The sequence below is a fragment of the Prionailurus viverrinus genome, chromosome C1, assembly GCF_022837055.1.
Source record: "Prionailurus viverrinus isolate Anna chromosome C1, UM_Priviv_1.0, whole genome shotgun sequence".
NCBI classification, from domain to species: domain Eukaryota; kingdom Metazoa; phylum Chordata; class Mammalia; order Carnivora; family Felidae; genus Prionailurus; species Prionailurus viverrinus.
In genome coordinates, this window is record NC_062568.1 from 71,281,237 (window position 1) to 71,298,900 (window position 17,664).

General features: G+C 37.1%; 1 long non-coding RNA gene across 1 annotated transcript in view; it reads left to right on the forward strand.

Moving 5' to 3' along the window:
- Positions 1-16,070, forward strand: part of LOC125173517 (uncharacterized) — a 31,065-nt gene extending 14,995 nt beyond the window's left edge. The window contains exons 2-5 of the long non-coding RNA XR_007155061.1: positions 12,418-12,536; positions 12,806-13,015; positions 15,027-15,132; positions 15,845-16,070. This is a non-coding gene — a long non-coding RNA (uncharacterized LOC125173517). The remainder of the gene's footprint in view (positions 1-12,417; positions 12,537-12,805; positions 13,016-15,026; positions 15,133-15,844) is intronic.
- The last annotated feature ends 1,594 nt before the right edge of the window (positions 16,071-17,664 follow it).

Consider the following 17,664-nt stretch of genomic DNA (forward strand, 5'->3'; position numbering starts at 1 on the left):
AAAGACCTAAATACTATCATACCATATACAAAACGTAACTAAAATTTTTTTAAAGACCTGAATACTAGAGACATATCTATAAAGGTCTTAGTAGAAATGTAAGGTAATTCTGTACTATTTTAGATTTGGCAATCGATTCTTGTTTATGACAACAAAATATGAATAGCAAAAGAAAAAAATAAATTGAACTTCATCAAAATTAAAATCTATGTTTCAAATGATACCAGTGACTGAACTGTTTGATGCTTTAAAAAATTTTTTTTAATGTTTATTTTTGAGATGGAGAGACAGAGAGTGGGGAAAGAGGGGCAGAGAGAGAAGGAGACACAGAATCCGAAGCAGGCTTCAGGCTCTGAGCTGTCAGCACAGAGCCTGACATGAAGCTTGAACCCATGAACTAGAAGGTCATGACCTGAGCCAAAGTCAGACGCTTAACTGACTGAGCCACCTAGGAGCCTCTGCAAGTAACATTTTAAAAACATAATTGTTTCTGGCTCTTCTTATTTTCTGCTTATCTACCTTTTAAAGATGGTAGAGAAAGTTAATTATAAATAGCTTAACAGAAGAATTGTAGCTAGTTTTGTCATAGAATGATTTTACTCTCTTTACTGAATCTTAAAACATATTAAATACCTTAAAAAGCAGCAATAACTAGAATTGCATTGTACTGGCACAAAGATCAAAGATCAAGAAGATCAATGAATTCATGGTCCAGAAATACATTCAAACACCTGTAAGAATCAGGTCTAGGACAGATAAATTTTTAAATAAAAAGTTGTTAGAATTAGATCATTTTCAGGGGGAAAAAAAAAACCCTTAAAGCTGGATCTCTAATTTATTACTTACAAAAAAATTCTTGGTGAGTTTCTAAATGTAAAACATTCAACCCAGGGACGCCTGGGTGGCTCAGTTGGTTAAGCATCTGACTTCGGCTCAGGTCATGATCTCACGGTTCGTGAGTTCGAGCCCTGTGTCGGTCTCTGTGTTAACAGCTCAGATCCTGGAGCCTGCTTCAGATTCTGTGTCTCCCTCTCTCTGCCCCTCCCTACTCATACTCTGTCTCTGTCTTTCTCTCAAAAAAAAAATTAATAAACATTAAAAAAAAGTAAAAAAAAAAAAAATCAAAACATTCAACCCAAATAGTCCTTGAAAAAATATAGGCCAATGTCAGGAAAAAAGCAGAAACCCTATTTTAGCCTTTACTCTAAAATAAATTACACATTTCATTATTTGTTTTGCTGTGCAAATTTTTAGCTTGACATAGTTTTCCTTGTTGATTTTTGCTTTTATTTCTTGTGTTTTTGGTGTTGTATCCAAAAACCCATTGTCAAGACCAATGTCAAGGAAGTTCATTCCTATGTTTTCTTATAGGAATTTTATGGAATCAGGTTTTATGTTTGAATCTTCAATCCATTTTGAGTTAATTTTTGTGAGTGTGCAAGATAAGTGTTCAATTTCATTTTTGTGCATGTGGTTATCCACTTTTCCAATCACCATTTGTTGAGGACATTATCCTTTCCCCATTGGATGTTCTTGTCTCTCTTGTCAAGTACCAGTGACTTTTCATGTGGGGGTTTATTTCTGTTCCATAGGTCTGTCTATTTTTATGCCAGTATCATACTGTTTTAACTATATAGCTTTGTAGTATAGCTTTAAATCAGGAAATGTGATTCCTCATTCTTATTTCTCAGGACTGCTATAGCTATTTGGAGTCTTTTGTGGTTCAAATGCTAAGATTGCATTTTCTATTTCTGTGAAAAATGCGACTGGAATTTTGATAGGGATTGCATTGAATCTATAGATGGTTTTGTATAATATGGACATTATAACAAAATTAATCATTCTTACAGAGTAGAAGAACATATTTGCCAATCATATTGGATAAGGGATTAATATTCAAAACACATAAAGAGCTCATACAACTCAATAACTAAAAACCGCCAAATAATCCAGTTAAAAATGGCAAAGGAACCAAATGGACATTTTTCTGAAGAAGACATCCAAATGGCCAACAGGTACATGAAAAGATGTTTAATATTACTAATCACCAAGGAAATGCAAATCGAAAACACAATAAGATATCACCTCATGCCTGTCAAAATAGCTATCATCAAGAAGACAAAATGTTGGTGAGATTGTGGAGAAAAGGGAACCCTTGTGCACTATTGGTGGGAATGTAAATGGGTTCAGCTATTATGAAAAACTCTATGGACACTCCTCAAAAAATTAAAAATAGAACAATATAATCCAGAGATCTCACTTCTGGGTATAATGAAAACAGGATATCAAGGAGTGCCTGAGTGGCTAAGTAGATTAACTGTCTGACTCTTGATTTCTACTGAGGTCATGATCTTGTGGTTTGTGAGTTCAAGTCCCGCATCAGTGTCAGTGTGCACTGTCAGTGTGGAACCTGCTTTGGATTCTCTCTCTCTTCCTCTCTCTCTGCCCCTTCCCCCTCTCAAAATAAATAAATAAACTTAAAAATAAAAGAAAACAAGATATCAAAAAGATGGCTGGGCGTTCTTGGGTGGCCCAGTTTGTTGAGCGTCTGACTCGTTATTTCAGCTCAGGTCATGATCCCAGGGTCATGGGATCAAGCTCCATGTTGGGCTCTGCTGTGAGTCTGGAGCCTGCTTAAGATTCTCTCTCTCTCTCTCTCTCTCTCTCTCTCTCTGCCCCTGTTCCCCACTCACAATGCTCTCTTTCTCTTAAAAAAAAAAAAGTCTGCAGAAGAGGTATCTGCACTCTCATGTTTCTTGTAGCATTGTTCACAATAGGCATAGTATGGAAACAATCCAAGTGTCTGTCAATGGGTGAATGCATAAAGAATATGTCATGAAATATTATTTAGCCATAAGAAAGAAAGAATCTTGCCCTTTGTGATAACATGGATGGACTTTGAGGAGATTATGCTAAGCGAGACAAATTAAACACAGACAAATACTGTATGTTATCACTTAAATGTGGGACTATAAAAGCTAATGTCATAGAAACTTATAATCGAGTGGTGGTTACCAGGGAGTAGAGGCATGAGGGGTGGGTGGGGTAACTGTGGAGATGTACCAGAGTATAAATTTGCAATTAGAAGAATAAGTTCTCAAGATCTAATGCACAGCGTAGTGATTATAGTCAACAATATTGTATTATATGCTTAAAGTTGAAAAGAGACTCAGTCTTCAATGTTGTCACCACAAAAAAGAAACGATAATTGTGTGACCTGTAGAATGCTACATCGGTCATCGTATTGCAATATGTAAATATATCAAATCAACATGTTTTACTCCTTAAACTCACACCATGTTTTATGTCAATTAGATCTCAATCCAAAAATAAATAAAAATAAGATAGATTGCATGTGATAAAATAGCTAATTAACATACAAAAATTTCAACTTCACTTTAAGAAGAAACTATATGTAAATTTTGTGTTTTTGCTCTTTAAGAAAGTAACTCATAAGCATAGTAAAATGCCCTGAAGCTTTATCTCTTACTTGATCTCTTGCAATATTCTCACAAATACTCTGTTCAGCCTTTTTTCTCAACCTCTATAATCTTTTCTCTGTAGTGCAGGTAGAATGATTCTTTAACATTAAATCAGACACAGTGTTCAAAATCTCCCAATGGCTTTTCACATCATCGCCTATGATATTCTACCTGGTTTTATACCTGCCTCCTCTCTCACCTCATTTGTTTCTCTCTCCCTTTGATCATCTACTAAGCCTTTGGCCTCTGCCATTCTTCACACACATTCAGCACTATTCGACCTCACTCGCTGTTTCTCTGATTGGAGACCTATCCTGCACTTCCTTCTGGTGTCTGATTAAATGTCACCCTCTCAGAGAGGCCTTCCTCAACTCCTTTATGTAAATGAGCAGACCCATATCCCCCAACACTTTTTGATTCTATCTCCTGCTTATCCTTTGTACAACACATTTATACAATGTTTGTGTATCGCGTTTCAACAGATTGTAAACATTTCTAATCTTTTTATATTTCTGGCTCCTAGAACACAGTCTGGCACAGTGTAGGTACCTAATGATAAATAGATAAGGAAAATAATTTTTAACTATATAAATCTTCAAAAAAATTAATAAGCAAAATAAGCAAAGTTGAAATGGAAGACCAACATTAAACTAGGTAAATTACTTTGGTGCTGCCTGAGTGGCTCAGTGGATTAAGCATCTGACTCTTGATTTTGGCTCAGGTCATGATCTCATGGTTCATGGGTTCAAGCCCCATGTCGGACTCTGCACTGAAAGCTTTGAACCTGCTTTGGATTCTCTGTCTCCCCCTCTCGCTGCCCCTTTCCTGCTCTCTCTCTCTCAAATATAAATAAAACATTTTTTAAAAAGCTATTAAAACTGGGGGAAATTACTTTCAACCTCTATCTAATTTATTACACAAAGTGCTCTTGCATGTCCCTTGGGAAAACACCAATACTACATATGCAAAAACATAGTTAAATGAAAAAGTAATGATAAGAAAATGCAAAAATCCATAAAGTTTGCAAACCCACCAGTACCTGAGGAAACGGAAGTAGAAATACCAGTTTTTCCCAGTAAGATTAAGAAACATTTGGGGGCGCCTGGGTGGCGCAGTCGGTTAAGCGTCCGACTTCAGCCAGGTCACGATCTCGCGGTCCGTGAGTTCGAGCCCCACGTCAGGCTCTGGGCTGATGGCTCAGAGCCTGGAGCCTGTTTCAGATTCTGTGTCTCCCTCTCTCTCTGCCCCTCCCCTGTTCATGCTCTGTCTCTCTCTGTCCCAAAAATAAATAAAACGTTGAAAAAAAAAAATTAAAAAAAAAAAAAGAAACATTTAAAACATGTTTTAAATGTCTGCAGGGTTGATAGGTTGTTTGGGAGGATAGAAACACAGTCTTTGTGTCAAAGCATGGCAAACCACATTGGAAGACAATTTGGAAATATTTATTAGCATTTTTTTTTATTTAAAAAAAAATTTTTTTTAACATTTATTTATTTTTGAGACAGAGAGAGACACAGCATGAACAGGGGAGGGGCAGAGAGAGAGGGAGACACAGAATCGGAAGCAGGCTCCAGGCTCTTGAGCCATCAGCCCAGAGCCCGATGCAGGGCTCGAACTCACGGACCGCGAGACCTGAGCTGAAGTCGGACGCTTGACCGACTGAGCCACCCAGGCTCCCCTTTATTAGCATTTTAAATGTGCATCTGTTGCACTTTTAGAACTCTTTATAACCAAAGCACTCGAAGAATTACACAGCCTTTACCTGGCAAAAGTCCATTTAGTTTCTTGAAATAGTAGCGACAGGGAACAAAGCCTACATGTCGTAAGGATAACTCCATTCCCTGGTATGGCACAGCAGCACATTTATTCAAGAGTCTGTTCACATAGCTTCCACTGCTTCCTTGATCACCTCATCTAATGTATACTCCAGATTTTGTCTTGTGTCCCAATGGGTGAGGAGCATTCCAATATTTAGTAAAAGAAATCTATCAATACTGTCATGAAAGGATAGTCCTAATATGTTATCAAGCTTAAAAAACAAATCATAGAAACCTGCAAGAACATAAAGCAATCTATGAACAATGATTTCTTTAGAGGAGTGGAATGGGGACGTGGCCCTTTTACTTTATACTACACTTGGCTGCTTGATTTAATTTTTACCACGGTGTGTGTTCTTACTCGACACTTTAAAATACCCAAGAACAACAAAATGTTGACATTATCTTTAAAATACATGGCTATTTGTAATTACTAATATCCTTCAACAGTTTCAAATTGAGGTTGGTGTTTGGAATCATAACTTTACTGCTTTACATTTTCTCTCTCTCAAGAATGAGGGCACGGGGGAGAGCATGCGTGCGAGCACAAGAGGGCAGGTAAGCATACGTAAGGGTGTCTGCATGCGAGATGTTCTTCTCACTTTATCTCCACTTGAGAGGTGTGGGGCATTTGGGGGCCAAACACAGAGGAATTGTGGTGTACACAAGAGAAAGGAGAACTCGAACTTTTTGTTTTTTACTCCTACAAAAAGCACCACGCTTCACCATAAAAACAGTATTTAAAATTTTTTTTAATGTTTATTTTTGAGAGACAGAGAGAGACAAATCATGAGCAGGGGAGGGGGCAGAGAGAGAGGGAGACACAGAATCTGAAGCAGGCTCCAGGCTCTGAGCTGTCAGCACAGAGCCCGATGCAGGGCTGGAACCCATCAACTGTGAGATCATGACCTGAGCCAAAGTCCAACGCTTAGCTGACTGAGCCACCCAGAAACCCCCTCCCGTTAATTTTTTTTGTTTGTTTAATGTTCAGCATTTTTAATAGAGAAAATGGAAGTTATTAGCACTTGTTCAGTATTCCATGAGTCTCTGTTAGTGTAGGGAACTTGTATTATACTCCGTTTTGCTTGTTTGTTTGTTTGTTTTTCCATATTGTTAGTTTGGACTTATCTAGGTGAAACTTATTTTGTACCAGTACATATTGCTTTTTAAAGACAGTTTTTTAATATAAAGGATTGAATGGAAAGTTTTCACCACCATTTATAAATACTCATGACATAGTATCTCAACTCTTACTAGTACTAAGCAGGAGTTTTGGAATGTCCTTCTGGTATGGAGCGGGATTTGAAATCTATAACAAACATGAGGTTCAAAAAAATGGATAAGAACTCTACCACATCTGTTTCTAGTACTATGACTGTGACTAATCCTAATAATAGTCATTACTATTTCTAGCATTTATTGAGTGTTCAGATTTTACCAGAAACTATTCCAGGTGGTTTATACATGTGTAGACTCAATATATGTAAAGTATTTAGAAACGGGCTTGGTGCATATTAAATGCTCACAAGTATTAACTATTATTATTATATACAATAAGGTGGGAATTATTACAATTGTATATTGGAGAAAACCTGAGATACTAAGTTTAAGGAAATTTCCCAGGGCCATGCAGCTGACAAATAACATTATCAGGATTTGAACCAAGGCAGTCTGACTCCTGAGTCCATTCTGTTAATATTACCTACACAATTGTTTTCAGTGAAAGAAATCTAACATGTTACAATGTGTCATGTGAATGATTCATATTATTTGATCCTTAAATTAGGTGAAGGTACCAAGAACATTGCGAGAAATTGGTTCATTTGCCATCTTTTGCCAGAAAATTCCAAGGAAGTCAGAACTAGCCTCTCTAAACATTAGAAGAAATTATTTTAACTCAAACTTAAAAAGCATTCTTGTGTATGGTGTAAGAAAGTAGGCTTTAAGTATAATAGAGCTATGTTGCACAATAATCTGCGATTAAAAAGGAAAGGACTGGAGTTTTTTTAGGCTGGTAGATTGTAATTACCTAATTGGAATATTAATTCCGTTTGTCTTCCTTTGAAGGATGTTTCATCTTTTGTTTTACTCCTTGGTGGTACATCCAATTACTGAAAACAGGATGTGCCTGTAAAAAAAAAAAAAAATCCAATTCCCAGCATTGAGGAGCAAAAGCCCATCTACTACTAATTGTTGTCATTGAAACTAAGTACCACACAAAGCCAAACAACAAATGGTAATGCTAACAATTAAAGGAAGAAAAAGAACAGTCTCACTACATTGCGTAATAGGAAAAACAGGGAAAATGTGTTTCAGGATTTAGGCATGCTTCCCCACGATTGAGACTACTAAAAGGGGAGAAACTTTGGAATGAGTTAGTTGCACTTGTCAGTTTCACTTTGTCTTGTTTTGTGAAAAATATACAGAGGTGGTACAGGGCTCATATATTTACTGGACACCGCTCCACTGAAAATGCTGAAATCCACATACCCACCGCCCATCTCAACTGCAACAGCATTACTCACAGTGGACTTCTCCCTTTGGTTTGTTTCTATAATGATAACAGAATGCTTGGTTTAAAACTCAATGTACCTATAGCAGTCAAATGTCAAAGGAGGGGGGAAAAAGATGCCATTTTAGTATTTTGCAATAAGGTGTTAAAAATCCTTCAGTAAAAAAAAATCTATTATCTATCTATCTATCTATCTATCACCTATCTATCCATTATCTATCTATCTATCTATCTATCTATCTGGTAGAATCAAGACTATATGAGACCATACCATGCTTTCAATCAGGTCTGTGTTTATATTCTACTGAACAGTAGGAACTATTCCCAATTACTTAATTTATATACAAGGAACTTCCAGAAGCTCTTTCATGAACTTCAATGACAAGATGTACAGGACAGATATTACTTACTAAATGTATTTATTGATGTTCTACAGTTCTACAAACTGTAGAGAGAACATTTTACTTTATCATTTGTATTGGGGTGTTGCCATTTAGAAGGAACTAGAGCTGTCTCAGTTGTTTTATTTAGGGTTCAACCCCACACGTAAACAAACAAAGGCTTTTATTACGTAATTTTCTTTTGAGTTTGGCACATTTTAGGTTCCATTCTGCAATTCCTTAGTCAAACCTTTTCTAAGCATTAGAGGATTCCGTTCCTTGAATGTCTTGGGATCGTGTATTTAACTATTTCAAATCTATGTCCTGTTTTTAGAGTGCATATAAGTTTCTTAGGTGTGGGATTTTCTATATGTAGGGATTGTGCCTGTTATCTTTTCTCTACAGAAGTCACGACAGTTCTTAAGTTGTGTTTTCTGATGCTGATGCTGAGGAAGATGACACCAGGTTAAGCGTGGCCAAATATTTTCAGAATGAAAGATGTGTGCTTCAGCTCATGCTCCTCTCACATTTGGTGGAAGGAGCAACAGTTGATATCATGTTATGCAAGTCAAGTAGTTGCAGTTACCAAAGGTCAGGGCTGGACTTGGTAACAAAGACCCTACCTTTAATTTCATTTTAATTAATACTTGCTAGATTTATCCTTTGTAGATTTCCCAAGATCCTATTTCTGAATTCTAATGCTTTTGATAACCCTCTAAACTTTGTGCCATCTTGAAATTCAAAAGATATGCTTTCTTTACATCACTCAATGGACAAAAATGTAAGTGAGAGATTAACAGAGTAACATACTTCCCTTCCGAACGTTGTCAGCCCATTCTTCTGGACTCTTATTGAGTTATGATTGTTCAGTCAGTTATCCAACTAATTTCTCAGGTAACCAACCCTTATTGCTTCCACTTTACCAGTGGTTCCACTACCAGATGGGACTGACAATCCTAAAGGTCTCAGTGGCCATGTCAGGTTTCTACTGTTGGCTACCATTTACTACCATTCAGTGGCTCAAAACAGCATACATTATCTCACAGTGCAAATAGAGATCTCTTAATAAAGCAAAAGTTTTAATAAATCAACACTTTACCAGAGTCTTTTCCTGCAAACAAGAGGTTGGTCAGGCTGCATTCCATTTTAGAGGTTGAGCTCCTCTTCCAAGTTCATGTCGTTGTTAGCAGAATTCAATTCCTAGGATTGTTAACAGTGTAGGCAGAGCTGTTCTCCTCTGAGTTGGTTAGGGGCTATGTTGAGGGCCTAGAGGCCTCACACAGTCTCTCGCCAAAGTATTGTTTTTTGGGCCATTCATACCAAAGCAGCTTTCATACTCAAGGCCAGAAAGAGCCCCTCCCCTGTAGTCTGTTAAGGCAGAGTCATTTACAGTGTAACATAGTCAAGGGTATGCCGTCCCCTCACCTTTGCCAGATAGCAGAACCTAATCAAGGGGTTGACTGTCCCCTCACCTTTGCGTATTCTATTAGTAAGAAACAAAATAAATTATTCTTGCACTCGAGGGATTATGCATGGGTGTGACTCATCAGGAGTCACTTTAGGCTGTGCATGCCACAGTGGTTTAACAAAATTAAGGGTTAATTTCCTATGCATTCAAAATTTGCTACAGTATTTTTTTTTTAAGTTTATCTATGTATTTTGAGAGAGCCAGAGAGAGCACTAAAGCAGGGATGGGGAGGAGAGAGATGAGGACAGAGGATCCAAAGTAGGCTCTGTGCTGACGGCAGAGAGCCTGATGCAGAACTCGAACTCACAAACCATGAGATCATGACCTGAACTGAAGTCTGATAGTTAACTGACTGAGCCACCCAGGTGCCCCCAAATTTACTGCAGTTCTGAGTAAACATACAGGGAAGTTTTCCTCCGTGTGAAGATACAGTCACCCAGGCTGCCTCAATCTTGTGACAATTACAACTCAACTCAAGATCATGACCACCATGGCAAGGGGCACAATGATGGAGGGTCTCAAACCAACAGTTAAAATTATCACCTATAGCTACAGCACAAAGGCCAAAACTAGTCACGAGTCTCTACCTTTCTGCAAAAAGATAGGGCATGCAATCTTCCCAGAGAAGAGGGAGACCTGGTTTCTAACACAGTCATCTTAAGAAAACTTCCTTTCAATTTTTGATGGTATGTATATGAATTTATTTTATTATCAATATGCTTTTTATGGATTGAGTTGTGTCTTCAAAATTTATTTTACACTTCTAACTCCCAATGTGACTATACAAGACAGGCGTTTAAGTATGTAATTGAGATTAAATATGGTCCTAAGGGTAGGCCCCTAATCCAATGACTGGTGTCCTTATAAGAAGAGGAAGAGACTTTAGGAATGCACATGCATAGTGGAAAGACCGTGTGAGGACACAGCAAAAAAGTGGTCATCTGCAAGTGAAGGAGAGAGCCCTCAAGACAAACAAAACCTGTTGATACCTTGATCTTGGACTTCTAGGCTCCAGAACTGTGAGAGATACATTTCTATTTTTTGAGCCACATACTCTGTGATATTTTTTACTACAGCTTTAGCAAACTAATACAACACAAAAGAAAAAGAAATGTAATTAGCCTCATATTTAAAGCTTTATAACTCACTTTCACCTATTTGCTTATTGATTTGGGTAGCCATCTTGTGAATCATACGTTTGTTTGTTTTTAATTCCCATACTATAGATCATTATTAGGCAGAGACTCTGGAGAGAAAATGTAACTTATGCAAAGTTACCTAGCTAACTAGTGTATCAAACTCAATACAATGTTTACTTTGTGTTCTGGGGTAATTCAAATTTTCAGTAGTAAGTCCTATCAGCAAAACTGGTTATTTAAGTAGCCTATAAAAACATTGGCTTTTGGGCATAAAAGGATATGTGACCTAAGCTTACTATCTTAAGTTTATTAAGATTTCCCCCATGGAAATGTCTATTTAATTGAACATTCCCATATAGCATTAATTTTAGCAACTATGGCTTTGAGTGTAACAATGCTTTAAAATTTTCTATAGTCTTAGAAAACAATATTTGAGGCAACTAATTGTAGCAACAATGTTTTCTAGTGCTATTACTAGGGGACATATGTTAACAGCCAAATCTCTATGAATGGAATATCCAGGGATCTCACTTTGGGTAGCTTTTATTAGTAGAATTGTAAATATGACTGGGGGAGTGAAGAGATTATTGTTTAAGTAATAAGGAAATTCCTCCCACCCCCATTAAATGTTTGGTCTTGTTAAGTGCACTCTTCCACAATGTGGGCAATCACGTTTCCTTGGTACATTTAACATAATTAATATATGCATTTGTATTTGGAAAGCTCTTTCTTCTTTCCTCTTTGTTCATGACATGAATCTTACCTTTATACCTATTTTCTTTACTGGCTACTCTCATCTGTCCTTAAAATCTACTTTTGCTCACTGAATATTAGATTATCGAATTTGCTAAAATGCATAGAACTCATTTATGCATCATAAACATTTTTTCCTCTATCTCTCTTTCATATTGTCCAAAATAGTTTAAACTATTTGCTTAATTCCTTTTGTGTTAATACACATACTCAGTGCCACTTGACTACAGTTTTCATGAGATTTTTAAAATAACTTTAAAGCTTAACCATTCACATCCATCACTGCATCCCGATCTCATTTTCTATGAGACTTGCATCTGTTTTGTTTAATTATGACAGAAGTTCATTTTCTATTTCTCACCGCCATCATCCCCCATTAGCATCCCAAGTCACTTTGGTGTCTATTTGAAGATTCAACCAGCTATACCCCATCCGCAAACATCAGCTGGGGCTGCAGTCCAGCCTCATGCTGGAACGCCCATCGAAACTCTTGCTTCACTCTGAGCCGATGATACTCTCAAAATTCAGAGGCACCTCAGGCCAACCCCAGGGACCTTCAGCAAGTGGTTAGCCACTATTTCCAGCCAAGTCTATGGGGGTTTGTGTGATGGAGGTTTGGCTTTAGGTTCACAGACTGCTGCCGTGTTAATAAAAACATATGCAAAACTGCACACACAGTCTTTTTTTTTTCTTAAATAAGTGCCCATTAAAAATAACTATATGATAATTAATGAGGAAGGAAAGTAGTACAGTGTAGATGGTTTGTCAATATTGTAGTTAGGTCATTCATCTGTGGAGCAGTGATATTCACCTACTTTCTCCTTTGTTTCAGAGAGGTAGAGTTAATATTTCACTTCTTATTTTAGACACTCTCTCAAGCATTATTTTAAACAAGCAAACAGGGACCACTTCCAAGATAAAGAAAGTCGCCATTCTTCGATGATGAATTCATAATGAAGGGAATCCTCACTCCAAATGGACTTGGGTAAGGCACCATTCCCCTGAAACTCATGTTCCTAAGTATGTGAGGAGAACCAGTTAATGAATGTTAAATTAAGTTGTAGCATACTTAGAGACATGGGCAATGTTTATGTGACACTAGTTTACTTTAAAACACTCCCTATTGACCTTTACAAAAATAATACAATAGCAATTTGAGATGAATATTTACAGTGGGTGGAAATAGTTCGGAAGTGCTAATTCCCAAACCACTGTTTGTGAAACGTCCTGCTTCTTTGATCTATGTTTTCTCAGGCTTTTTCAGGCAGAAACGGCAAAATTGCCAAGTTCCACGAGACAATTTCTTACGGGAGAACAGCCAGGACCCGCGGCCCTGAAAAGGCAGCAATGAAGCAGACCCCGTTGCTAAAATGAAATCACTTAATTTGTCACGTGAGCGTGCCTACCCAGAAACTATTAGCTGCGTTGGAAGAAAGACTGAAAATACGTAAACTCTAAGAGAAGGTATCTTTTCAGCGAAAAATCTGACGTAGTAATTAATACCTGGCACTTTCATATCAAAAACGCTCTTTTAAACATTAGTTTTATTGGTTGATGAATATCTCTGCAGCGTGGCTCTCTCTATTCAGGCCTCATATATGTGTAAGTTGCGAGGGAAATATTTTAAATCAAAGCTGTAAAATAAGCATAGTTAGAGAGCTAACGTGAGGATTTTTACTTCATTTACATTCATTACATATTATGAGTTTAATTACCTTCCTCAAATAATACCAGTATGAAGGAAAGATGCTGAAGAAGGCGTACTTCTATGATGATTTTATTGATTGTGACTGATGGATGGCACCAACATTTCATAGTGAAGAATCATGGTTTTGTTACATCAGGAAAATTAAATTGGGAGAGTTATTTTCTTTCCCAGTGATAGTGGCAGTTAGAATATTTCACCTGTAATGAGATGTGTGCGTTATGTGCCATCGTGAACCACGGCTCAGCCATTAAATATATGTAAATGAAGAGAAACACAAGAGAGCCCGGGCATAATAACGTGCAGAACAGAGAAATGGATCCTGGAAAGTGATTAATTTATTTGATGATGCCTCAAGTGAGGAATTTTAGGTCACAAATGAAGTGACAGAATGACAAATTACCATTTTAAAGAATTTACTGGGCATCATTACTGAACAATTGTCAGGTAGTTTATGGTGGCTGAGAAGATGGTATAAATATAGATCTTTTCCTTATCTGAGATGAATTATTAATCACCTTTTTAAAAATCTTTGTGAGTGATGGTTGGCTGTCTGATTGGAAATAATGTGTTCTACAATTTTAACTAAATTCTAATATGATATGTAACAGGAATCTTTACAATTAAAGTCTCAGTGGAGAGTGGTAGGAGGTTTACAGTCAATTGCGGTTTTAATGTGATAGAAGAGGATGAATCCACTCGCATATTTCAATAGATTTCCTTAGGTATATTATCCCTGCTGTGATGTTATTCAAATGTTTACAGTTTATTTTCATTTGAAAAATGACATTCAGATACTTAAATTGTTTTCCTTGGTTTATTAGTTAATGAAAATGAAATTCTAGTAATTACTATAGTTTTGCAGCCTGCCACATTATTTAAAGTGAAGTGACTGCCTTTGTCAGCGGCATTATAAATGTCATCTTCCTGTGTTTTGTTCAATTTTTGTTTGCTTTGTCTATGTTATGTCCCTTCTCTGTTATATGTCACTGTGTCTAATACCAGTACCAACTGGAGTGTGGAAGACAAAGTTACAATGTGAAATAAAGACATTTTCTCAAGTTTGGGGGTTTTTTGGTATATTTTGATAATTAAAGTACGCACCGACCTACTTTGTACATAGCACTAACCATTCCAAAAATAAAACCAAAATTCTCTATTACGAGGTACGCTGAAAAATCCAAACACATTTTAAGATGTCTGTGTCAGGCTGTTTAAACTGGAGTTTATACATCGATTCGTGTCTGATCAGCTTCTTAGATCAAATGCATTTGCTGTTGCAAAGTGTTTTATTATTATTGTTGTTGTTATTGATAAGGACTAAAGGCAGCAGTTGTTTTTTAAACAGTGTATGCTAGTTATCTAACGGAGTAGAAATGTCTAGAAAAACTATGTTTGACAAGCTTGCTCTTAAAGCAAGCAGATAGCAGTTGCTATTTAAGAAGGTTCTAAAAGGCTAATCTTTCACCTGGAAGGAAGTCTGAGATTTTGCTCCTTTTTCCCCATGATGTGCACCTCCTCGTTTTAATCTTGATTCATTCTGAGAGTATATGAAAAATTTAAATAAGTATTCCCTGTGTTACCCATGACATCTTACATTGCTGAACTGGCAAGAAATTTAAATTTTGAATGTACATGCTACTTTTTAAAATCATTTTGCTTTTATCCTCCCCCACCCCCCATAGTGGGTGGTAGAATTTTACAGAATCTTTCTGTCGGTAAAAGAAAAAAAAAACAAAAACTAAAAGAATTGTTTGCTTTTAATTTCAGGTCCGGTCTCTACATGGCATGCTGAGTTTAGGGAAATCTGCATGCTGCTTTCCTTTCCCACAAAAGACGCTGAGGTGTCCCTGGTGTGCCTAACGGCACATTTCAGGTCAGTCCACTCCGGCGTTTTTCCATTAGAGATGACCTGCACCTTTCAGTTGTCTTTTATTCTTGCCTGCCGCAGAAAATATAAACATACAAACAAATGAGTGAGGGCATGCCCCTCTAAAGAAAATTCAAGTCCTGGATGAGGTGCTAGAGAGAGACTGGGCTTGTTTAACCCGGCACGGTTCAGAGTGAGCAAGAGTGTATCAGAGGGGAGAGTCACTGTTGTGCGTGAACTCAGCCCTTCTGCCACACTTTAAATATCTTTCGTCTTCTGCCAGCTTACATCAGCTGTCAGACAGAGTTGCAAAAATGCAGTGGAGATGCCGTTGACTCCAGTGTATTGAGAGAGCAAAAAAGATCCCTAGGTAAAATGGTGAAGAAGAGATTTTAAATGAACTTACAGACATGGAAGAGAGGATGCTTTGTGCAGTCATAAGACTGGGAGTCTTGGCCTTTTGCATGATTCAAGATGAGCATAGAGGAGGAAGAGGAACATCTGATTAATTGAAATGTCATGATTGGTCACTGTGTGCCAAGCGTATAGAGAAAAACATAAAAATGTTGACTGTGCCCTTAACGAACTTACTCACTGATGAGCAGTTGGGCCACAAAAAATGTCCAGACGTTTCTTGTAACTCCATAAACTGAGATTTCTGAGGAGTTTTATAATACTGAAATGATCTAATTATCTTCATTTCTTCTCTTTCTATCAGGGTTGGTTTATTCCAGGAGCAACACTTCTTTGACTGCCTTTTTCCCTCCAAATTCTTGCCGTGGCATTTCTCCTATCAAAGGGAAATCCAACCACATAGCTCCAGACACCTTCTCCTTACTTCCTATTTCCCCAACATTTTGTTATAAAAATGTTCACACACATAGAAAGAGAACACTCATGTAGCCACTACCTTGATTTACCATTGATGTTTTGCTACACTCATTTTATCACACATGTAACCATCCATCTTCAATCCATCTGGTAATCTTTTTTTTAAATTTTTTTTTTAACGTTTATTTATTTTTGAGGCAGAGAGAGACAGAGAATGAATGGGGAGAGGGTCAGAGAGAGACACACACACAGAATCAGAAGCAGGCTCCAGGTTCTGAGCTGTCAGCACAGAGCCCGACACGGGGCTCGAACTCATGGACCGCGAGATCACGACCTGAGCCGAAGTCGGACGCTTAACCGACTGAGCCACCCAGGCACCCCCCATCTGGTAGTCTTTAAACATATTTCCAAGTAAGTTGCAGACATCATTACATCTCCCCTAAATACTTCAGCATGCCTATAGTTAACTATTATTTTTGTGGTTTTTTTTCTCTTGAATTAAATTTTACACACGATGGAATATATTCTTATTGAGTTTCAATAAATGCACACATTTGTATAACACAGACCCCTATCAAGATATAGGACATCACTATCACCCCGGAAAATTTCCTCACCCCCTTTCTGATCAGTGTCCTACCTCCACTCTCATCAGAAGAAACTGCCATTCTGATTTTTTTTATATAATAAAAATTGGTTTTGCCTGTTTTAGAGCTTCCTATAAGATGGAGTCATACAACATGTTCTGCTATGTGTCTGGCTGCTTTCACTAAGGAATTCTTTTGAGATTCACCTACATTGCTGGTTTTCTTTTTATGGATGAGTTGTGTTATATTCTCTGAATACAATGCAATTTGTCTACCTATGTTCTTACTAATGGACATTTGGGTTATTTCTAAAGTTTTGGGGTATTACGTGTTTTTTTTTTAATTTCTTTAATTGTGGTATTATGAATAAAGCCACTATAGACATTCTTTTTATGAACATAGATTTTTGATTCTTTTGGATAAATATCTATATGCGGGATTGCTGGCTCATAGAGTGTATGGTTGTTTTAAGGAACTGATATATATATATATATATATATATATATATATATGTGTGTGTGTGTGTATACATGTATATATATATATATATATATATATATATGTTTTTAACAATATCATTATGCCAGTGTATATTCCATCCACAATAACTAAAATTTTGGTCATTTTACTTCTTTGACAACATCTGGTGTTGTCAGTCTTTTTATTTAAGGCCATCTTTTGTTTTTACTTTTTTGTTTTCCTTTCATCTTTCATTGTCTTCAATCACTCTCTTTCTTCAAGATGATTATTATGTCCTAATCAGCCTTCAAACATGCTCTGGTGTTCTACTCCTTACAAAACAAAGAACACAAAAAAATTTTGACCAAAAATCTCCCTCCAGCTACCAAATTATTTCTCTATGCTCCTTAACCACTCAGCTTCTGCACTTTATCAACTAAGCTTCTTCTACTTTATCACTTGAAACTTCCTGACTTCTGGATGTTGGGGTTGCTCTTTAGCCCTTGGTCCTAGACCTACCTACGTTCTGGTTATGCATCTTTTCCTTAAGAATTGTTTTTCCATGTGTAAACCAATCCCAATGCCAACAATTCTCAAACTTATATCTCTGGCCTGAACTTTCCTTTGAGTTTCACCTGCCTACTTTCCATTTCCATTTCCA